We start from the raw sequence: 25,559 nt of genomic DNA on the forward strand, positions 1-25,559 counted from the left end.
GCTGGGATATTGGTCAGGAGGTTTCACCTTCGTTTCCCCAGTAAACCAGGTCCACTTAGAAAGGGTCCGGTGGCCCCTCATAAAAGGGGGGGTACTGTAAAGGATCTGCCAGGCACAGCTTCGGGGTTAATGCCCATATATAATCAGTCTGCACCTGCTTCTATGTCTGTGAGACTGACTCCATCTTCCACCACTCAGGGCGGCAGGCTTAGGAGTGGGAGAGCCTATCACAGCCTGGCCAGACAGAGCTAGCTCCCGCCCTCTGTCTATTTATACCTGCCTTTCCTGTTCCTCCTTTGCTTGTGATTCTTTTCGTTTGGTTTCCTGGCCCTGCTGCAGCGTCTTGTACTATTGTCCTTGCTTCATATTGACCCCGGCTTCCTGACTACTCTCCTGCTCTGCGTTTGGTACCGCGTACACTCCTGGTTTGACTCGGCTTGTTTACTTCTCTTGTTGCTCACGGTGTTGCCGTGGGCAACTGCCTCTTTCTCCCCCTAGCTCTGTGTACCCTTGTCTGTTTGTTTGTCGTGCACTTATTGAGCGTAGGGACTGTCACCCAGTTGTACCCCGTCGCCTAGGGCGGGTCGTTGCAAGTAGGCAGGGACTGAGTGGCGGGTAGATTACGGCTCACTTGTCTGTCTCCCCACCCCCCCGTCATTACAGAAAGTATCAATGTGTGGGCTCTGCTAAGTACCTGTTAGTGAAACTAGTTGTATGGAAAAGAGGGGTGCTTCTCTTAGAAGTTTAATAGACAATGTTTAATTGTCTTCCCATTAAAGAAAATCTTCCTTGTTTTGTCATAGTACAGAAGATAAATGGAAGCAAAGTTGCTAGAATGGAAAAGAATGATAGAAGTTGTCTGTATATGAGCACTTAGTGTACACACATATTGAAAGCAACAGACCAGCACCATCCTAGAAAGCTGATCTATTTACCCTTGGCATCGATATGAGCCTGTATTACGTTGAAGTTTCATGGTATGTTTTTAGTTATTATTTTAATAGATATATTTCAATATATATACAGGGGGGTGCATAAATAGATATACAGTTCAAATAATAGGTAAATATAATAATGGGTATAAAGGTTAAATAGTATGTTATAGAATAATCAAACAATTAAGTACAATCTCTTATATGCTCAAAATGGCGGCCCTCACTATTTACACATTGCTGTAATCTAGTTTTTACACTAACACTTTGGCACAAAGTTCTTTATTGGCTTTCATTTCTTGGCATGCTTCTTTTATGAACTGAATCAAGTTATCAACCATGATTGGTTTTCTTGAATCTTTGATAGCTCCCCCCCCCCCAAAAAAAAAAGTCCATCGGTGTACAGTCTGGTGATCGTGGTGACCATTGAACCGAGCATAGCCTACCTAGCCACCTATTGGGTTATTTTTAGTCAAGAAAATGACGCACCGCTAAAAAGCATAGTGAGGAGGTCTCCATCTTGCTAAATATAGAAGTCTTTATTTTCAATTGTGGGATTACATTTTCTTGGAGCCTGTTAAGGTACAGGTCGTGTTGTAGAAGATAGGTCCAAATATCCCTTTACATGAAAGAGCCGCCCAAACTGTAACCCCAGGTTGATTCAATTGTTCTTCATTTGTTGCAAGGGGGTTTTCTGTTGAGTAATAAACAGAGTTGTGCCTATTAACAGCACCTGAAACTTTGAAGTTGACTTCATCGGACCAAGTTATTTTTCTAATCATGTCGTCTCCTTGTGTTTCTTCATTCAAAATTGCCTCACAAATTTGTAATTAGACTGTTTGAAAAATCTTACCCTGTATATCTACTTATGCACCCACTTTGTATATATATATAATGTTTAAGGCCTATCGGCATATAATGCAAAGAAAACTCCCAAACTTTCCAGCATACTTTGTTACAATTCCTTTCCGTTCCTGCGACATGTTAACACTGACCCTTCTTTCATTTTGTTGTAAGCCGTCTACGCTCCATTTGCAATTGCCTGTGTGAAAACTCCTTATCTTGGTAAACAGACCGGTCATCCTGTCAATAACATGCTACCTACTAGTGGCTATGAGGTGATTCTGTTTTCACTGTAGGCTGTAAAATGAAATGCTTCTTTTTTTCTCCAAGTCTAGATTAAAGGCTATTCGGCCACTAGATGTCAGCATATGTGAAAACGGCTATATTTCATTATTTGTTTTTATATGGATAGTTAATAATAAACACTGACATTGCAAATTATGTCCTTTATTACAAAATATACCAAGGGATGTTTTATCACTTATATTTGTGTAAAAAGAAATCCGATCAAAAACATTGGGATCCGCTGAAACGTCTGTTTATAAATACCTTTTGGTCACAGTATCTAATCGTGTATTTATATATAAGATAAAGCAAATGCAATATTATTTGACAGCTGAACTATAGCTGCAAAGGTAAATTGGCAGTTATGTAAGACATAAACAAAGCAAATGTAATTCTTTTCGGTAGGGAAATAGAAAAAGATCATAGTAATAGATGCAGCACTAACGTGAGTCATTGCTTACTTACGTTTGCTCTTACAACATTATAATATGTAAGTGCTTTTCACATTGTTATGATAATGTGTTAGTGTTTAGCGGCATTACCGTATTTTCCGGACTATAAGGCGCACCGGATTATAAGGCGCACTTTCTATGAGCGCCTTATAAGCAATCATGTTTCATATATAAGGCGCACTGGATTATAAGGCGCAGCACATTACCGTTAAATAAACCATTGCTCAGACTGCAAGTCAAAATTTATTACACTTTTTAACAATAACTTGCAACTGGTTCAGCTGTAATTGCAAATCAAAACGTTTAGGGTATGTGCACACACACTAATTACGTCCGTAATTGACGGACGTATTTCGGCCGCAAGTCCCGGACCGAACACAGTGCAAGGAGCCGGGCTCCTAGCATCATACTTATGTACGACGCTAGGAGTCCCTGCCTTGCTGCAGGACAACTGTCCCGTAGTATAATCATGTTTACAGTACGGGACAGTTGTCCTGCAGCGAGGCAGGGACTTCTAGCATCGTACATAAGTATGATGCTAGGAGCCCGGCTCCTTGCACTGTTCGGTCCGGGACTTGCGGCCGAAATACGTCCGTCAATTACGGACGTAATTAGTGTGTGTGCACATACCCTTACCGTACTTTTACAGTTCATTCCTAGGCGCACGGGGGGGAGGAGCATGGTGTGTGCTGTGGTATGCCGCCGCCGACCCCTGCCGCCCACGATAGAGGTAAAGGATCCTGTATGAACCCCTCTCTTTACTGTCGGGTTCATATATAAGGCGCACCGGATTATAAGGCGCACTTTCTATTTCTGAGAAATTCTCAGCATTTTATGTGCGCCTTATAGTCCGGAAAATACGGTACATATTTTTTAGATGATTCGCCAGTGCTTAACCTTGGATCTCTTTTAGCAGTAACCTCATCACCCTTATAACCTAGTTGTGCAGAACTATGAAAACACTTTTCCCAAGATGCAGTTCCTCTAAATGACACTGGGAGCAGAGCTGAGAATTTTCAGCTGCGTCACAGAGAGAGAAGAAACAGTCTGTGTCGACAGGTCTCTGAAAATCAGCTGCTGCTGCTGCTACAGCAGAGAAGAGAGCTGTGGAAGTATCGTGGGCTGGGTTCTTTCATGATATTTTCATAAACCAATGCCCCATTACCTAATTTTTCTGTTTTCATCTCTGAGCTGATGAGAAGGCGTCAAATTTTATTTCCGCAGGGGGAGGAGGTGAGGTGATGGTATATTCGGAGTAAGGGAGGCGGGGGGGGGGCGCAGAAAGACAAGATTCGTAATCGGGAATGGGGCTCACGAATGGGTTAATGGCAATTCTGGAACCTTCTACCCGTACATGGAGGTCACGCGGTTACCCAAACCTACGCAGCAGCAATTGGGGGCAAGCATTCTCATATTCCGAGAGTCTGGCTTCTTCCACAGACGTATTACAGAACCTCGGAGGTATTGAAAGCTGCGTCACTTCTACCATAACATACCGGATGCCTTTAACGGTAAAACATTTACCCAAAACAGCACTTTTTTTCTATGGGATACATTAGTGAACTGCGTGGAATTTATTTTTTTTCTAGTGGTAGGGTACATAGCTGCCGGATCGTACAGATGTGTTGTTTTATCCTCTTTACTAAGACCAGAGGTCATCAAATCATGTAAGACATTTTTTCTATTAATTTTGCTTCGTAGATTTGTTTGTGACTGATGCTGCTTATTTGTGTTCTTTATTTTGTTGCATGTCGCAGTTTCTGTGTTTTATTGCCGTTTCTCCGTTATGTAGTAGTATAAAGACGCAGTAGCTCATTTGTCCAAGAGCTGGTGAGAGATTTGGATTTGCAGCGTCAATAAAGGGAGCAAGGAAAAGTGCAGCATGTTTAAATGTTGACACTACCTACAGGTAGTTTTATACATATATATATTTTTTACCCTCTGCATTAAATGGTTAACAAGCATTTGAAGGCAGTCCTACAGTAAGAGAACACAGGCCAGTGTTTAAGAACTAAATGTCATCTCTCTCTGCTTGGAGAACTTGTTTACCTGTCTGTTTCTTTCTCTAACCATCTCCATGTTGGCAGCTTTCCAGGCTCCATGTGATATACTTGCCTATGCTTCTGCATTAGTTCAGAGGATGAGCTCAAATAGGATTGGCTGGGGGGTGGGCTCCAAGCACAAACACACAGTCTAATTGGTGGGCAGTGACACTGGCAGGTGAATTCCTGATTTCCATTGGCAGAGATCATCCTCTGAAATTACATCTGCTGTGTTTTGACTGCGTATTGAATGTTCGTACGTAGTATCCTTACTAGTAGAGATTGGTATTTTTCATATTATAGAATTTCGGATATGTTTATGGTGCATTTAACTTAAGTACTTTCTTTGCATATATTCAATGAAATAAAGGTGTAGCAACATTCATATAATAATGCCATTTATAGAGTGGATAATTTAAGATAGACCTGTGGGCATCCAGGTGATGTTTCTCTCTATAGAATGCATTGCACCAGCTTTATAGAATGAATCGCACCCAGACGATTCCTGGTAGTAACAGAGCATCCTCCATTTAGACATAGCTCCAGCTTCCTGCTACAAACTTTTAACCCCAATATTTTCAGGCCAGATCTGTATTCCTATGAACACCCACTCTATATTTATAGATTGTTTAACCCATGTAATACCCATATGGCAGCATGCGATGATCTTACAACCTAAAACACCTGACTTCTGAAGAATCTGTACATTGTTATTCAATATGGGCAGGTTGCTGGTCACTAACAGAAACGGAAGCTGTTTTAGGTCTTTTTCATAGCTGGTTTTACGGCTGCGTATTCAATGATCAGCCTTGGACAACTATGAAAGGTTTGCACAGGATTACTTAGGTTTGTAAACTTTTAGCATTGCTTTTCACAAGGATAACTGCCTGTGTGTGACCAAATATGTGTTCCTGTATGGGATCATGTTAAAATAGTAGTACAGTAGGGCTCTGACTGTAGTTTTGGAGGTCTTTGAAAGGGTGGTGGAGCCACAGAAAATACAAAGTTCTGTCTTTTACTTGCAAGGCTTACGTTTGGATCTCTCTTTTTTTCAGTTACAACTAATAATGTTTGATTTGAAACATTTTTTTGGAAATCTATCTAGTGGCATGTCTATCATGAAATACATATGCATAATGTATAAGTTCTGTTACATTTGATTTACTCTCAAGGAGCAAAAAAGTGACGCATCTTATACAATATTATAAGTGCAAATTTTTATTTTTTTTACCCTATTTTTAATTTGATTCATACAGTTCAACCATCCATTGTTTCTGAGCATAAAAGGTTAATTTAATTATTTGTCATGGTAGGGAAGCAACACTTGTGACCTGCTTGAATTTATTAAAATTGAAATGGTTGGTCTGTATGTACTGTTTTTATAAAAAAAAAAAATTGCAATGTAATAACTATTTTACAATTTTTAGCACTGTGCTTTTAGATTAGGGTAGAGATGCACAAAAGAGTTAACAACCAAATAAATATTGTTCATAGTGTAGGAGTGTGAATTTGCATAGCTCATATTTGGTATCATTTTCTTTTGTGGCACATTACCAGCCTTAGTAAAAATTTCTCTTTAAAAAACAAATCTGTGCTTGTGTAACATTGCTGCGTAGCATCTCTCTGTGCTGAGTCATGGCCGTCATGATGCAGACATTGCAGTAACCACCTGTAGGGGGTGTAGGACAATAAACATCCACGTTACAAGGTGCTTCCTTTACATTGTGAAAAATTACCATGTATTCATAACAAGAGGTACAGCAGTATGCCACCAGCATTGCAATCAGGTATTTGCCCTATTTACTAACATTTTAATTATGAGAAAATGTATTTATGCAGCATCTGTTTTTTTTAAAGAGCTTCCTTCTATGGAAGATTAAATTAAGTATAAACCTATTATTGCAGGATTTCCATATGAAGAAATAGCTAGCACTTTCCTTTAAATGCTAAGGACAGCTATTAGACATTGCTTTAAAGTGTACCCAACTTTTCAGAATAAGCTTTCATATGTATGTACACAAGGAATAACACTATTTCTGGCCATTATATGACTTGTATTTTATTAGCAGTGTTCCCCTCTGCAGGCTCTATCTCTAATTCTCAGTTTTGACCTAGTGGGCGGCTCCTATATGTGATAAAAATAGGAGAGCAGGATTCTCCTCTTCTCTGTGTGCTGTGTATAGAAGACATGACAGCCATTAGGCTCCTAATGGCTGTCATGTCTTCTATACACAGCACACAGAGAAGAGGAGAATCCTGCTCTCCTATTTTTATCACATATATACAGAAACTTCAGCAGCATGGAGGACATTATACAGCAGTAATGAGCAGTATAGCTGAGAATAGCTCAAACAGTAACACTTACCAGAAGCTGCAGCATGTTTATGTGTTTCTTTCTCCCTCTACTCCCCTCCCCTCTCCATAGATTTATTTGGGCAGTGTGTCTGTCTCACTGTGCTCCTTCTCCCTCCTCCCTTTCCTACTTCCCCGCTCCGTAGACAGTATGGGCAGCATGTCCGTGTCTCTTTCTCTCTGCTCCCTCCTGTTTCTTCTTACCCTCTCCTTAGACTTCTATTGGCAGGCAGTGAAGAGACACACCCTTACTATCTGCAGTCCGTCAATTTTGCTATGTAACTAGGGATGGATTTTGCTTGACAAGAGGGGGTAGACAGCAGATTACAGGAAGAGAGACAACTAGTGGCAGTAACTTCACACAATTTTCATGGATAAAACAACTACATTTTAACAGTAAGTAAATTACAAAGTTGATCGATTTCAGGAATACTATTAGATCAGCATAAATAGTTTCATAAGTTAGTGTCCATTTAAACGTATTCACTTATAATTAGCTGTGAGATAAAAAGTCTTTAACCTTTTTAAATCGTTGTTGGGATTTTCACTGTATTTTTTTTCTTGACATTTATGCAATAGATAGATTAGTGATGAATCTTTACATGCTGCTTCCCAGCATGGAAATATCTGATCATGTTTTCATAAGTCGGAACTGTACACCCATGTTTGAGAAATGCTGGTGATGTCATGCAAGAATTTCATATCAGTGACTGCTGTAGGCTAGAATGAACGGTCATCTTGGCTCCATTTACAGTATTCAAGCTTATATTGTCCATAACCTAGAAAACAGCTTTATTGATGCTTTGTAGGCTTGTTCTTGTATTTGTTCTTAGTGGCTACACCAAGGGATAACATTTGGAATTGTAAAAACGGTTTAAAATGAAGGTAAACAAGTTAATGTTGCAAAATCAATGTAAGTTGCCCTTTAAAGAGGCTCTGTCACCAGAATAAAAATGCTCTATCTCCTACATCAGTTTATCGGCGCTGGAATGTAGTTACTAGCAATGTGTTTTTATTTTAAAAACGATGTTTTTTAACAAAGTTATGGCATTTAGAACATTTATGCAAATGAGGTCCTTAATGCCCAACTGGGCGTTTTTTAATTTTCAACCAAGTGGGCGTATGACAAAGAGGTGTATGACGCTGGCCAATCCACATCATACACCTCTCTGTCTTACACCCAAGCTAGATTCACTGAGCAGCGCGGTCTCGCTGTGACGTCACTTCCGCCCGCAGGTCCTTCATCCCTGCGTCTCAAGACAACATCTTTCGTCTTCCTCCAGGCTGCTGCTGCTACTACCGATCCGACGACTGGGACTTCTCATCGGCCTGGAGGGAGACGAAAGATGTTGTCTTCAGACGCAGGGATGAAGGACCTGTGGGCGGAAGTGACGTCACAGCGTGGTCTCGCAAGATCACGCTGCTCAGTGAATCTAGCTTGGGTGTAAGACAGAGAGGTGTATGATGCAGATTGGCCAGCGTCATACACCTCTTTGTCATACATCCACTTGGTTGAAAATTAAAAAACGCCCAGTTGGGCATTAAGGACCTCATTTGCATAAATGTTCTAAACGCCATAACTTTGTTAAAAAACATCGTTTTTAAAATAAAAACACATTGCTAGTAACTACATTCCAGCGCCGATAAACTGATGTAGGAGATAGAGCATTTTTATTCTGGTGACAGAGACTCTTTAAGGTGTATCTAAGAATTTTAAGAATGTTGTCGGTATAAAATACTTTTATAAGTTTTCAGTGCTCCATTAAGATCCTAAAATCCCTCATACACTTCGGGCTCATTCAGATGAGCGTGATTCTCGGCCATGTGCTGTGCGTTGGAATACGTGAAAAATACATGCTACATGCAAAGCACACTAATGCAAAAACACAACGCACACAGACAAAAAAACATTGCTTTTTTACGCGCGTAAATCTGTCAGACTTGTGTGAATGTAGCCGTCCCTGTCACGGTTACTGGATATAGTCATTATACATTTGTATTGGGTTTTTTTGTGACCTGAAAAGTTTTTGCCAGTATATACAGTATAGTGATTGGTCCCCTAGTAGTGGCAGCAAGTGTGAAGATATAGAGTATTGTTGCTCCGTAGTATAGAACAGAAGTTTTGAGGACTAATGAAGTATACTGAGAAAATGATCATAAGCAGTCCCATTGCTGCTTTCTTGAAACATTTTTAGAATGGGAGGTAAACAATTATGTGCATTGTACATTGTGCTTATTTATGCAGGGAGTCAGTCATCATTTATGTATAAATATTGAATTGCAAGGAACCATAAATATATTGTTCATGGTAACAAAATTTAGAAATAAGATAGTGTTTGGCCAGATTCCAGCATCCTCAAGCCTGGAGGGTTTTCCCAAGGAACCATTAATGTATTTTTCATGGTAGCAAAATTTAGAACTGCTGAACTACCAAATTCAAGTATTCTCAAGCCCAGAGGGTCACTCTGTCAAGCTGATCTATGTTCCCCTTTAATGTAGTAAAAAATTAAGTGACAGCTCTCCCCAGCACCACATTATGGTACACAACCCTTCCTATTACCCAAGACATCACTAGAGTGGATACGTACTGCTGTTAAGAAACTACAATGTCGGACACTGTGAAGTCTGCACAAAGTTCTGTCCGAGTGTAGTAGAAACCGCACACAGATTGAAAACTGACACATTAAAGTCAATGGTGGGCTAATTCACACGTCCACACTACTTTGGTCCGATTCAAGTCAATGGGTGTGTGAAAAAATTGGATAGCACATGAACTCTATCCGATTGCGGTACGTTTTTTTGATGCACATGAAAAACTGATGTTTACTGATGCTACACGGACGTTAAGAACGGACGCACAGAACACACTCTGATGTAAAATCTGCAGTTTGTGAAACACAGATGACTTTTACAATGCTCATCTGAATACAGCCTTACTTGTCTGCTGAGGTGGTTCTGTCTTAATGTCTACGGGTTAGGAGGGACCAGTCAGGAAGTACTTTGCAATATTGCACTTAACTATGAAACTCGGATTCTTTCTGGTGAGAGAAAATGTTTGCTGTGGTGTTAAAGAGTAACTGTCATTTTATAAAATTGTTGACATGTCATAGTTAAATGTCAGAAGTTTTGATCGGTAGGGGTCCGGGTGCGGAGACCCCATGCCGATCGCTGAAACAGAGGGGCAGAAGCCCTTCAATTGTAGTGGATTAACTTCGGCTCTCGGCGGCTCTTCTCAGAAAGGCGGGGTTAGCGGAAGATGGGGTAATAGAAGTCCATGACCGTTACTCTTTGAGTTTGAAGTGTACCTCCAGTGACAAATGAAAAAGACGCTGTTCTTTTAGACCCTAACATACTGTACCTTTTGTGAAGCCTTTTCTCTTCACAGCTCAGTTGTTTTCTGCTCAAGACTTCTACCTAATTCACCACCAGGAAGTTGTTATCATTGTCTGCCATGTTACAGATACAACGGTGCTGCAGCTCAGTCACAGTCACTCTGTCTACAAGCCTGCTAGCTCACATTACATTTCCCCCTCCTCCCCCCTTACACTGCAGAAAGGGAGGGAGAGACTGGCTGCTTGAGTCCGTGCTGATAATGCTGCAGTAATAACAGTTCATAGATAGCAAGTCCACTCTACAGGCAGGCAGACAACTTGTAATTCTCACTTTAACTAATATACTCAAGTTATTTTTCTGTCTATCCGCACTATGTGGCCAAAAGTATGTGAACACGCCTGCTAATTATTGAGTTCAGGTGTTTCAGCCACATCCATTGATAACTGGTGCATAAAATCATACAGCACCTAGCAATTCAATCCCCGTAGACAAACATTGGAAGTATTTGTTGCACTGGAGAGCACCTTTGCTACAAGTCGGTTTGAGAAATTTCTGATCCTGCTATTATTGTGAAGTGGAAGCATCTATGTGTAATAACAGCTCAGCCACGAATCGGTACATTATGAAAACTCACAGAGCTTGTCCGCCGAGCGCTGAAGCATGGGGTCCATGAAAATCGCCTATCCACTGCTGCATCACTCACTACAAAGTTCCAAACTGCCTCGACATCAGCACAAGAACATCAGGTGCTTGATGAAATGGGTTTTTATGGTCAAGCAGTTACACAAAAGCCTAAGATCACTAGCACAATGCCGAGTGGCTGGAGTGGTGGAACGCACGCAGCGGAAATGTGTTCCCTGGAATGATATATCACGTTTCACTATCTGGCAATCTGATGGATGAATTTGGGTTTGGCAGATGCCAGGAGAACGCTATCTACCGGAATGCATAGTTCCTACTGTAATATTTGGTGGAGGAAGGATAGTGGTCTTGTGCAGCTTTTTTCAGGATTTGTGCTGGTGCAATTATTTTCAGTGAAGGGTAATTTTAATGCAACAGCAAACAGGACGTTTTAGATAATTGTATCCTTCCAACTTTATGGCAACTGTTTGAGAAAAGGATCTTTCCTGTGCACAAAGCGAGGTCCATAACGAAATGGTTTAACAAGTTTGATGTTCAGCATCTTGAGTGGCCTGCACAGAGCCAGGATCTTAACCCCATTAATTACCTTTGGGATGACTTGGAACGCGGATAGTGAGCCAGACCTTCACCCCCGACATCAGTGCCTGACCTCACAAATGTTCTTTCGACTGAATGGACACAAATTGCCACAGGCACACTACAAGATCGTGTGAAAAGCTTTCCCAGAACGGTAGGGCTGTTAAAGCCGCAAAAGGGGGCTCAACTCAATATTAACACCCATGGTTTTGGAATGGTTGTCCAACAAGCTCATATAGGTGGTGTAGCGTCCATGGCCACGGGCCGTCGGGTTTACTCACCTCCCGACGCCCGCAGCCATGGATCCGTGAGCGCTGGTCCCCATCTCCATTCTAGGAGACGCCAGCGCTCACTTCCGCTCCGTTCTGCTGTGTCCCGTAGCACATCAGGAAATCATCATCCTCATCAACGGCCCATGATTTCCTGGTCTATAAGAAGGCCCCAGCCCTTCTGAAACTTGCCTGAGCGTTGTTAGTTTGTTAGTATGCCAGTTTTGCGGATGTCTTCTGCAAACAAAAAGCTGAATTGTTGCCGCCACATCGGAATTATGACTGTCCCATTGAACTGGTTCCTAATGCTTCTCTTGCCCGTGGACGGGTATATCCTCTCTCCTTGCCAGAGACCTTATCTATGTCAGCCTATATCAAGGAGAATTTGGAGAGGGGTTTTATACGAAAATCTTCCTCCCCCTGGGGCCGGCTTCTTCTTCGTCAAGAAAAGAGATTGATCTCTTCGACCCTGCATTGACTACCGTGGTCTCAACCAGATCACGCTCAAGAACAAATACCCGTTGCCACTTATATCCGAGCTGTTTGATCGCATACGAGAACATTTTTTCTAAGCTAGATCTGCGGGGGGTTTATAACCTAATCTGGATTCGCTGGGGTGATGAATGGAAGACAGCATTTAACACCCGTGATGGGCACTACGAATGCCTAGTGATGCCCTTCGGACTGTGTAACGCTCCCGCAGTATTTCAGGAATTTGTCAACGATATTTTCCGAGATCTCCTCTATATGTGTGTTGTAGTTTATCTCGATGATATTTTGATTTTCAGATCTGATGACCCATCGGAGGTCTGCGACTAAGAGAGAACAGCTTATATGCCAAGTTGGAGAAGTGCGTCTTTGAAAAGAAGTCATTGCCCTTCCTGGGCTACATCATCTCGGATCAAAGTCTTAAGATGGATCCTGAGAAACTAAAGTCCTGGAATGGCCACGTCCTCAAGGCCTAAGGGCAATACAACGGTTCCTGGGATTCTCCAATTTCTACCAGCAGTTTATTCCAAACTTTTCATCCCTGACAGCTCCCATCTCTACCCTTACCAAGAAGGGTGTGAATGCCAAGGTATGGACTCCAGAGGCAGAGTCCGCATTCATTAGCCTCAAGAAAGCCTTCACTTCAGCTTCGATCCTCCATCATCCTGACGTATCTCGGCAGTTCTCATTGGAGGTGGACGCTTTCACTGTTGGTGCTGGTGCACTTCTGTTCCACAGGAGCTCCAAAGGAAAGGCAGTAGTATATGGCTACTACTCAAGACTTTTTTCTTCTGCTGAGCGCAATTACTCTATTGGAGATCGGGAGCTACTGGCCATCAAATTGGCTATGGAGGAGTGGAGACATCTTCTAGAGAGCGCAGCCCACCCCATCTTGATCTACACCGACCACAAGAACCTTACCTACCTTCAGTCCGCTCAACGACTAAATCCTGGTCAAGCCAGGTGTTCGCTGTTCTTCACCCGTTTCCAATTTCTGCTCCACTACCGTCCCGCTTCCAAGAATGTGAGGGCCGATGCCCTGTCCAGATCATTTGAGACGGAAGACACGGTGGAGTCCCTTCAGACTATCATAGACCCATCCTGTGTTGTCACCGCTAATCCTCTGCAGGTTAGACACATCCCTCCGGGGAGGGCTTTTGTTCGGTTGGCAGACAGGAGAAGAATTCTCCACTGGGGACACAGTACTAAACTAGCTGGGCACGCTGGTGTCCATAAAAGCCGAGACCTGATTGCTCGTCACTTCTGGTGGCCCACGCTACCTAAAGATGTTCTGGACTTTGTCTCTTCTTGCACGGTGTGTGCTTCTAACAAAGTTACTCACTCCAAGCCAGCCGGCCTGCTTCAACCTCTGCCTGTACCCAATGCCCCCTGGCAGCACATTGCAATGAAATTTGTCACAGACCTGCCCCCCTCAGCAGGATGCAACACTGTCTGAGAGGTGGTGGACCGGTTCTCTAAGATGGCACATTTTATCCCGCTGGCCGGCCTACCTTCTGCTCCCTGACTGGCGAGTCTCTTCATTCTACACATCTTTCGCTTGCATGGCTTGCCTCTTCACATTGTGTCCGACCGGGGGGTTCAGTTTACCTCAAAGTTCTGGAGAGCCCTCTGTAAACTCCTGGATGTGAGATTTGACTTTTCCTCAGCCTATCACCCCCAGTCCAATGGGCAAGTTGAGAGGATCAACCAGATCATGGAGAATTATCTCCTCCACTTCATCTCTTCACAGCACGATAACTGGGTACAACTTCTTCCATGGGCCGAGTTCTTATACAACAACCACACAAGTGAATCTACCACTTCCACTCCATTTCACATTGTGTACCGTCAACATCCTTGAGTCCTTCTTCCAGTGTCGACTTCATCTCAGGTACCCGCTGCTGAGTCTGCATATGGAGACTTTCTGCAAATCTGGCAACAGACCCGGTCCTCTATTTTGCTGGCAGTCAATCGCAAGAATCGAAAGGCAGATACAAAGAGAAGAGAGCCGCCTCAGTATCTTTCGGGTACTAAAGTCTGGCTGTCCTCTCTGAACATTCGTTTGAAGGTGCCCTCATAAAAATTTGCTCTCAGGTTCCTTGGTCCTTTCGAGACTCTGCAACAGATAAACCCTGTCTCCTATAAGCTGCGGCTGCCTCCTACCCTCAGAATCCCCAACTCCTTTCATGTGTCCCTCCTGAAACCCGTGGCCCTGAACCGCTACAGCAAGACTTCTAGTTCCACAGTTGCTCCCAGCGGTTCTTCATATATATTCGAGGTGAGGGAGATCCTGGACTGAAAAAGGGTAGGAGGAAGGACTTTCTATTTGGTGGACTAGAGAGGGTTTGGTCCTGTGGAGAGGTCCTGGGAGCCAGAAGAGAACCTCAGTGCTCCTGCTCTTATTAAAAAATCCCTCTCTCGCTCTGGCCCAAGAAGAGGCGTAAGAGTGGGGATACTGTAGCGTCCAGGGCCACGGGCCGTCGGGTTTACTCACCTCCCGATGCCCGCAGCCATGGATCCGTGAACGCTGGTCCCCATCTCCTTCCTAGGAGACGCCAGCGCTCACTTCCGCTCCGTTCGGTGTCCCGTAGGAAATTATCATCAACAGCCCATGATTTCCTGGTCTATAAGAAGGTCCCAGCCCTTCTGTTCCTTGCCTGAGCGTTGTTCGTTTATCCCAGTCTGTCTTGCAAATGGTCCCTTAGTGTTTGCCATTCCAGTTGTTACCCGTGCCCTGTTACCTGTTCCTGTATCCTGTGCTGTTCTTGTTCCTGTGCCTACTAGTGTTGGAGTCATGTCTACTGCACGTGCTGTTATTTGCCACGTCCAGTGTCTTCTGCCACATCAGATACTGCCCGCCACGTCTGGGGCTTCCTGCTACCAACACTGAGCAATTGAATATAGAACAGAGGTTTTTTCTAACTCTCTATGGGAGGAAGTTAAGCAAAAGTGCTTATTTTTTCGAATTGATTATTCAGTTCCGTCACTCACCATACTGGGAACCTGCTTTCTTTCCCCATCAGTAAGTGGGCCATCAGGTCTGAGGAGCATCAACGGTTGAGAGAGTCAGCAGCTCTGCACTGCTCTTGCAGAATCAGTGACATCAACAGCCTCCTTAGGACCTGTTTACATGACGTAATTTTTGCGGCGCCGCAAAATTCGGCCTCCCATTCACGTCAATGGGAGTCGGACGCTTCTTTTTCCCACAGATTTTTTCAGCTAGCGGGAAAAAGAAGCGTCCTGCCCGAACCTCATAATTGAAGTCACTGGGATGAGGAATCTGCCTGGCGGCAGCAGGAATTATTCTGCAGCGTATTTTGCGGTGGCGCCCGCCACGCAAAATCCGCTGTGTAAACAGGGACTTCATTCACAAAAATTATTGTGGGATTATGTCCGTAAAGGCGTAGCATAGGATTTTCTTATACTGAAATATTAGGTGCTGCTCTCTTCATCAGAAGGGTGCTTCTGTCTTTTTGACAGCTGTGTCTTTTTCAATCATCAGCACATAGACCAGCATAGCTTTGTCCTGATGGTTGCAGCAGGACAGCCCCACATTCTGGGCGTTGTCCCGGGCAGCAGGTGGTATGTCCCAGTGTAAACTACATCTGCGTCCACAGGAAAGATACAGTTGAACCCAATCCTGAAGTAGGGAACTGTCAGCTCCCTGCTTTAGCATTAGTACAGGGTGGAGGAGCAGAGGGAGCTCCTCCACTCGTCGAGGACTCCCCAGGCACAGCACGCTGAGCCTGGGGAAGCCCTTGACGTCACTGTCCATATATGTGACAGTGACGTCAATGACTCCTCCAGGAGCGGAATCCCCAGCCAGAGCATTGCCGACGTTCTGGCCGGGGATTCCGCTTCTAAAGGAAACCCCTGATGTCACTGTCCATATATAAACAGTGACGTCTGGTGCTGCTCCTGAAGCGGAATCCCCTCCAGAGAGTTGCCGACACTCTGACCTGGGGATTCCGCTACTAGAGGGAGCCCCAATAGCGTTTTCTACAGGGGGGTAGCGCTATCTTCAAGGGGTGTGTGGCACTATATACATGGGCACTGTGGCACTATATAGGGGCACTATCTACAGGGGACTCTATGGCACTATCTACATGGGCACTGGTACTTGGGGCAGCTATGGGGAATTAAACTTTATGGGGGCAGCTAAGGGTGCATTAAACTGTATGGTGGCAGCTATGGGGGCATTATACTGTATGGTGGCAACGAGGGGGCATTATAAAGTGTGGGGGCTGCTATTTGGCACTATACTGTGTGGGAGGCACTATGGAGCATGATACAGTGTGGACTGAACCGGGTGTGCATGGGATTGGGTGGGATTAGAGGCATGGCTTAAAAGGAAAAACTTTGACATGATGCGCGTGCCACAACTGTTGTCCCTCTTAGTGATACTTGAGAGTGGTAGGTATGTGATTGTGGCAATTCACAGAAAAGTGGGACATACATATACTCAAAATAAACATAAAGATAAGCCATACTTAATAAATGAGCAGGTTAACACTAGTTCCTAACAGGATGAAGACAAGTCACAAATGCTACATAGAAGAGGAGTGCTCAGGTGCAATATACTAGTGATATCCACTCCCATTATTCATGAGGGGATTGGCTGCTCAGTGTTATCACTGCACACAGCCAAAGCTTAAAAAAATGTGCCGGTCGCACAGCGTGGCGTATCATGCCGGATCACAGCCTATTAGTCACACCGTGCGACCGACGCATTTTTTTAAGCTTTGGCTGTGTGCAGTGATAACACTGAGCAGCCACTCCCCTCATGAATAATGGGAGTGGATATCACTAGTATATTGCACCTGAGCACTCTTCCTCTATGTAGCATTTGTGACTTGACTGCATCCTGTTTGGAAATGGTGTTAACCTGCCCATTTAGTAAGTATGGCCTTTCTTTGTTCTTATTTTGAGAATGTGGTTGGGGGACACTAAATACGACCCCTTTTACAGTGGGGCTGGCTCGCCATATTTAATAGGGCTAGTATTTAGTGGGGTTCACTCACTAGTGTCACCCACTATTACTACCTACTTTATATTAGGGTCACTAGGGTTATGCCTAGATCCCCTACCTTTTTCCTTGTATAACGCTACCTATTTGCCTTGCTACTGTGTGTGTTTTTGCGGTGATTCACGACACAATTGTATAGTAAATAAAGGTTTATTACTATTACAAATCTCACTAAGATATAAAACACAAAAAACACAAAACCGTAAATATTCACTGTATAGTTTTAGTATACCTCAAGACACCTAATAACTTAATATGTAATAAGTATACTAATACTACACGTGTCACAGTACCAGTACAATATATTACAATACTATCCTTATACCCACTCACATACCTAAAGATACATATTAAATACAGTACACTCACACTTGCTTCTATGTCCCACCTCCACCTGACTAACTGTCCCTGTTACTAATTGGTTAATACAATTAGGGGCAGAAGTGAAAGAGAAACGGCAAAGGGTAGGTTGTAGTTGCAGCTGTATGGCAGTGAAGGGGCTAACTTGTTTTTGCTGCTGATGGCAGTGCAATGGTTAACTTAGCTGCTGATGGACTGTAGTGTAGGGTTAGGGTTAATACAGCTTCTGCTGTATATTGTGTGCAGGGTTAGGATAGGAGGGGGTTAATGAGCTTCAGGGATTAAGCTATTGCAGTCGTTTGGGTGGTTATGGCAGGGTAGGGAAGGGTTGATGCTTAGACTGCTGATCTTGTAGAGTCAGTTCAGCAGGCCTGGTTTGGTATTCTAAAGCTTCGGTCCAGTTGAGGGCTGATGTACAGCTCTCCTCAGGTTTGGGGGTGATGTGTAGGACTCATGAAGTGGGCGGTGGAGTGTAAGACTAGGGAGCAGGGCAGAGAGATCCTCCGTTGCTGGTGGGAACAGGCAAAGAGAGGGAATTGTAGGACTCTGAATTATTTAAACCCTCCCGTGCACTTCTTTATGACATAACATACTCATGCACGTGCAGGGGGGGGGGGGGCAGGCCGTGGGAACCTCCTGTGACGTGGGGATGCGTCATTTTGTCACCTGGCTTCTTATGGGCCCCCGGCAGAGAAAGAGACAAAGTAACGAAGGAGAGCCCCTGCTCCTAAAACTGGCTTCCTGACAGATTGTCTTGCCGCTTATTCTGAAGCATTTTCCCACAGGTATATGTGTGAATACACACCTATACCTGACTGTACAATAGATATATATCCATACGTACACGTATATAGATAGATACATTAAACACTTCCCTTTACAGATACAAAATGGCATCGCGAGTCGCAGGTTGTGCACGTCCGTTCTGTTTAAACTTTTAGATCCTTATTTGCTTCTGTGTAAAAACACCTGTTGCTGATCTCAGTGCAAATGACCTTGCCCCTTACTGAGATTGATCAAATCTCTCAGCAGATCATATCTTCTTCTCACAGCGGCAATGTTCCACAGTCTCTGGATGCTTCCTGTCGTAATTTCTCTGTTTAATCCTCTAAATGAGAATGGGATCGCTGAAACGCTTTGCACAGTTAACCATTTGCCTCTTGATCTTCCCAGCAACCTTTCACTTTCATCTGGATATTTTGTTTCCTGTTTTGAGCATGCTCTGGTTATCCAAACCCTAAATATATACATCCTTTTTTCTCCTTTGAAAAACACCTCTAAAGCTGGTCGGTTAGGCCATGCAAGCATTTGTTTATTGTCTTAGGGTGAGGGACGGACATCTCCCGGAGGTTTGGGCATATACATTTATATCTGTTATGTTTTCAGTGTTTTTAAAACTGCGCTCCTGTCTTTTTGTCTAAGGCTATGTTCATGCAGAGTTTTTTGCACGCGGAATTTCTGCCTCAAAATTCAGTTTGGAAGTTTGAGGCTGATTTTTCTCTCTCTGCACGCCGATATTCGCAGCGTTTTTCACCCGCGGCCATTGAGCGCCGCGGGCATGAAACGCCGTCAAATACGCTTTCTCTGCCTCCCGTTGATGTCAATGGGAGGTCAGAGGCGTAAACGCCCGAATATAGGGCATGTCTCCCGCGAGACGGTTTTACCGCTCGCGGGAAAAAGACGCCTGAAATCCTTGCAACAGTAGAAAGTGCAAGACCTGTACCAACATCTTGTCATCAAACACCATCCACATAACAAACACGCAGCAGGACCATAAAATCACTGGCACGTTCTCCTGTACATCCTCCAATGTAGTGTACATGATCCTGTGTACAAGGTGCATCAATAAAGGAATCTACATTGGGGAAACAATACAAAAACTACAAACCAGGATGAATCTTCACAGACATACAATAAAACAGGAGGTGGATACACCCGTGGGAAAACACTTCTCTGGACCAGATCACAGTTTGGCAGATTTAAAGTTCCTAATACTGAAGGGTAATTTTAAAAACAACAGAGAAAGAAAAATTTGGGAATTCAAGATGATGATAAAATTCCAGTCATTGGCACAAGGCCTCAATCTAACACCTGGATTTATGAGCCACTACATGGACACACATCACATCCCCCATCAGACTGACTCCAGATGCCTTAAAGAGGCTCTGTTACCACATTATAAGTGGCCTATCTTGTACATAATATGATCGGCGCTGTAATGTAGATTACAGCAGTGTTTTTAATTATGTGTATAGGAGTCATAACCTATATTAGCATTATGCTAATGAGTTTCTTAATGGACAACTGGGCGGGTTTTACTCTTTGACCAAGTGGGCGTTGTGGAGAGAAGTGTATGATGCTGACCAATCAGCGTCATACACTTCTCTCCATAAATTTACACAGCACATAGCGATATAGCTATATCGCTATGTGCAGCCACATACATAAACCCTAACATTACTGCAGTGTCCTGATTATGAATATACATTACCTCCAGCCAGAACGTGATGTGTATTCAGAATCCTGACATTTCTGTAGCGTCTGTGTTATATTTACAGCAAGGTAAGCGTAATCTCGTCTTAAATGACAGGTTACATCATAATCTCGCGAGATTACGCTTGCCTTGCTGTAAATATCACACAGACGCTACAGAAATGTCAGGATTCTGATTACACATCACGTCCTGGCTGGAGGTAATGTATATTCATTGTCAGGACACTGCAGTAACTGCACATAATGATATAGCTATATCGCTATATGCTGTGTAAATTAATGGGGAGAAATGTATGACGCTGATTGGTCACTGATTGGTCAGCGTCATACACTTCTCTCCACAATGCCCACTTGGTCAAAAAGTAAAAACACGCCCAGTTGTTCATTAAGAAACTCATTAGCATAAAGCTAATATAGGTCATAACTGTAAAAAATGATAGTTTTTCTAAATAAAAAACACAGCTGTAATCTACATTACAGCGCCGATCATATTATGTACAAGATAGGGCACTTATAATGTGATGACAGAACCTCTTTAACTCCTAAGTCATCACCCCTATAACCTCAGTTTTATGGCCCCGGCTTATCTTAATGATGTATCACCTCATGTACTAATTGTCTTTGTGTAACATCTTAAATGTTGTGCTTTTTTATTTCTCATTCATTTGTAAATGGCCTGAAGAAGGAGCCTGTGTGCTCTGAAAGCTTGCATATAGCACTTTTATGGTTAGCCAATAAAGGTATCATACTTTCTATACTTTTGTCTTTTTGGACACAAAAGTATTTGACATTGCATATTGATTCTGGCTAACACGGTACTACACTATTTTTTTACTGTACTTCATGAATTACAGATCTAATCAAATACAAAGTAAAACATAAACATTACTCTAAAATGAAAGCACCTACCAGAAGGCGAAAGTAATTGGCATTTATAGTTTAAGCTTAAACATTGTATAATGAATGAATGTGTGTGTGTATATATATATATATATATATACACATACATACACACACAAAACCAGATGCTGAGTTTTCTCACTTGAGATGCTTTGCCACGACTTTACTGCTTGTTTGTGGTACTCTCTGCTTTTAGTTTTGTCTTCTGTAAATAATAGGCATGATCAATCAGGTTGAGGTCAGCCATTGAAAAATATTCAATTTCTTTGCTTTAACCCCTTGACATACAACGTCCATTTACATTTACAGGCAATGACTTACCGCAACACCACGTAACTGTACGTTGTGGTGGAGGCGCAGGCTAAGAAGCTGAGCCTGAGCCATCACCAGCGGGTGTCAGCTTTATATTACAGCTGACTCCCTGCTGTAACGGCAGGGACCGAAACTAGCTTCGATCCTCGTTATTACCTTAAAGGGACCGCAGCATCTAGGTGGTTTGTTGCCGATTGGCACCCCCGCGGAGACAGGACCTAATAGACTACTTGCTGTCAGTGACACTCACAGCTCTAATACATTGCACTATGTAGGTAGTGTAATGTATTTGAATAGAAATCAGTGGTGCAGGCCTTAAAGTCCCCTAGTGGGGAAAAATAAGCTACAAAAAAGTGAATAAACATACAAAAGTCTAAAAAAAAAAGTTTCACGTTTCGGTGGGGGTTCCTATGGTTGCTATGGCAAATGGAGGTCTAACAATGGTCTACTGGTCTGCCGAGTACGAAAGCCTATTAGGTCCTGCCGTGGCCTAATAGGCTTGCGGTCAGCACCAAGAAAATGGTGTGGGCTCAGAAGCTGCGGGTGTCAGCTGTATGTTACAGCTGACACCCTGCTGTAATGTCAGGGACCGGAGCTAGCTCCGATTCCCACCATTAACCCCTTATAGGCCGCGCGTCAAAAGTGACCGTTCATATAAACTACACATTGCACTCACTTTGCAGTGCCGTTGAGCGGTAAAAACTTTTCTTTTATTGCACTACTTGTATGGTGTTTTGGATTTTACCAGTTTTTTTTTGTTTTTTTTTTAACCTGCTCCGGCCTAAGGGATATATATTCTGTTGTGAGTTATAGAGCCAGGGTTTTTCTTCTATTTTGCGTCTATGTAATCTGTTAGTGAAATAAAAAGCTCTCAATAGGTACCAAAATAGTTTACCGTGGTTGACACTTTTTGTAAATATCAAAAAGCAGAAACAGACCAGTGCTTTACTACTACATTCTACTCACCCTGTTCCCTACATTTGTCTTGTTTTTGTACAGAATTGGTAGATATACTACAGGCTAAATTGGTAAGCACAGAATCCTTTCTTCTGAAACAGTCAAGATTAAGAGACAATTTCAGGATCAGCATCTGTTGATCACGTCTTCCGGCTATGGAATTTGAATTTGAAAAGTGAGATGTGGAGGAGATAGAGGATTACATTTTCAACTTTCAACTATGAACATTGCGGAGAAACAGAACCCCCCCCCCCCCCCCCCAAAAAAAGGTTTGTGTGTTCTACTTTTTTTTAAAAAAGTAAGTAGTGAAGCAGTTTACTAACACTACATGCATATTGGATGTTCCAGACACTTAAGGTGCCCATACACATTACACAAAGCTCGCTGATATCCGTGGGATTTTCTGACGATCTAATGTGTATGGGGGTGACCTAACTAACCCCAACGGTGGATGTCCGAGGAAAGAAGTCTCAAGATTTCAACGTACCCGATCCTTTTTTCCCACAGGAGCTAAGCTGCTTCTAGATGTGTCGGACAGCGGCTTATGCTCCTCTTTCCATTGAAATAAACAAGCATTCTCGACTGAGCGTGTGTGTCTATGGGGGAGTCTGGAGAAATAACAGTCAGCTGACAGTCATTTCATTTGTATGGTTACCTTTATTCTATTAACAATGATCTCAATTAAATAGTGAAGAAATGGTCATTTTGAACTCTTATTTTGCAGGACATATCTGGTAACAATAAGAACTGATAAGCTGTGAGCCATTGCTATAGATAAAGTCTGATCATGTTTGCTTGGTTCCCAGGAACAGTAAGGCCATGACAAATAGCTGTGACATTCAGATGAAAACGTCATTAACAAAAAGTGTGATTTGATACTTCTTTGGAAGTTCTTGCAACAACTTTTGTTTAATGTACACCTGCCATATCTGCTGCAAGAGTACTATTATTTCTTATGACAATAGTACGTTGTAGTAGGAGTGTAGATATTTCTAGAGTATTGTGAATGCTTGTGTAGAACACAAACTGAATGCTTATATAATTTATAAAGCACACTTGTTTTTTTTAACTTAGAGACATCACCATTTATTAATTTAGATGTGGTGCCCATTTTTACATAAGTGAGAATTAGAAGTGTAGTAAGTGAAGTAACTTGTCGCTTTATTCTTAGTACATTCTGACAAAATGAGTTCCCAATTCAGCCCCCCCCCCCCCTTATTTCTATTGTTCAAAACAGTCTTGGGAAAACAAAGTGCAACATAAACCAAAGCATTTACAGAATTTTTTTTCTCAAATGTAGTTCTTAAAGAGGCTCTGTCACCAGTTTATAACTGCCCCATCTCTTACATAATCTAAAAGGCGCTTTGATGTCGATAATTACTGTTTGTTTTAAAAAGAACATTTCTTTTTGACGAAGTTATGAACATTGTAAGATTTATGCAAATTTGTTCTTAATGCCCGACCAGCTTGATCCACATCACAGCGTAATCTCGCGAGATCACGCTGTGACATCACTTCATTCCGTGGGTCCTTCACCGGAGCGATGGAAGACTGAACAGACATCGCCCCCATCCGCTGCAGATTCTGATAAGCATCCTGGCACAGCTGGATGTGATGTCTGTTCACTCTTCCGTCGCTTCGGTGAAGGACCCGTGGGAGGAAGTGATGTCACAGCGTGATCTTGCTAGCTCACGTTGTGCTGTGGATCAAGCTGGGCCGGAATGAAGAGAAGTGTATTTTGTTTTTTTACGCGGAAACCGCACCGCAAAACTCGTCAAAAACGGCCCGAAAATGCCTCCCATTGACATCAATGGGAGGCAGAGAAAGCGCATTTCACTGCGTTTTATGCCTGCAGCGCTCAAAGGCCGCGGGCGAAAAACGCAGCGAAAGACGCCGCGAAAATCGGCGTGCACGGAGAGGAAAATCTGCCTCAAACTTCCAAACGGAACTTTGAGGCAGAAATTCCGCCTGCAAGAAACTCTGTGTGAACATAGCCTTACAATGCCCACTGGGTGAAAAGTAAAAAAAACGCCCAGTTGGGCATTAAGAACAAATTTGCATAAATCTTAAAATGTTCCTAACTTGGTCAAAAATAGACGTTTTGAAATACAAAACAATTATCTACATCAAAGCGCCTATTAGATTAGGTAGGAGATAGGGCGAGGAGATATAAACTGTTGACAGGGCCTCTTTAAGGGGTTAAGAAGATGAAAGTGGTTGTATAGATTGAACAGTACGCTATAAAACAAATTTTAGGTCATTCATCTTTTTTTAGTTGTCTGTTTTGCATCTCTTCTAATCTTCCTTCAGACTCTATTAAATCCAAGCAAACAATTTGCCCATTTTGATCTGGTGATGAATCAATACATTGTTTCAGCTTTTATACCCGTACAATCATCCAATTGACAAATCGAGACAGTGCGCTACAGCTAATATAATAAAGACCAATGTTATATCACTGGAAAATAATGAGTTACAATTTCCTCCTGGATTAGCCTGAGGACATGTATCAGCTGGCATAAAGAATAGAGGGTGTTAAGTCATCTTGGCAACACGAACAGCGTCACAGTTTGTGACGTCAGCAGAGATATTATTGTCAGTTTCTAGAAGGCAGTGAGAGCACTAAAATACCATAATTCTACTGCTGTAAAATCTATTTTTAATGACAGAGAGAAGTTGTACGTATTCTAGAACCAATATATCATTAATTGCCTTTATAGCTCGGTATATCAATGGTAATAAATAAATACATGATTTATATTTCATGTTCCATGTATGCTTTTCAGTATGGACACAGACCATTCAATGCTGAGCAAATTTATGGAAGGCTTTCGGCCTACTGCTTTCACAAAGCCTTAAAGCAATAGTTCACCAAGGTGCTATTTTGATGTGCCATCACTACTGCCGCTCTCCCTATTGACTCAAATGTCTCATACTGTAGCGATTCAGGTAATTGGTGTGTATTGGAGGATTGCTATAACTGTAGTTACTAAATATATAAGCAAATTTTTACTAAAGATGCTTTTAATCAGGTAGCTCAGCGAGCATCTCAGTCAGCATAGCTGTAGTAGGAAGAGTTTACAGTATACATGGATAACTAGTAGATATCGACATCTTACATATACCTGTTTAAATCAAATAGCATCTATGGTAGGATCATTACACATGGAGTATAAAAACATAATCTTTAAATAATCTTAATGTTACTACATCCATGTGCAATGTTACCAGTATATTGCACAGATTAAGCATACCATAGGCCCCAGGTATTTTGGAATGATCCCCCACCCCTCCAG

At 42.6% G+C, this 25,559-nt stretch overlaps 1 long non-coding RNA gene across 7 annotated transcripts in view; it reads left to right on the forward strand.

Moving 5' to 3' along the window:
• The window catches only part of LOC142743189 (uncharacterized), a 220,816-nt gene that overhangs the window by 174,934 nt on the left and 20,323 nt on the right, over positions 1-25,559 (forward strand). For all 7 annotated transcript variants that reach the window (XR_012881514.1, XR_012881510.1, XR_012881511.1 and 4 more), the window contains one exon: positions 22,306-22,532. This is a non-coding gene — a long non-coding RNA (uncharacterized LOC142743189). The remainder of the gene's footprint in view (positions 1-22,305; positions 22,533-25,559) is intronic.

This window comes from Rhinoderma darwinii, chromosome 2 (assembly GCF_050947455.1).
Source record: "Rhinoderma darwinii isolate aRhiDar2 chromosome 2, aRhiDar2.hap1, whole genome shotgun sequence".
In the NCBI taxonomy this organism is placed as follows: domain Eukaryota; kingdom Metazoa; phylum Chordata; class Amphibia; order Anura; family Rhinodermatidae; genus Rhinoderma; species Rhinoderma darwinii.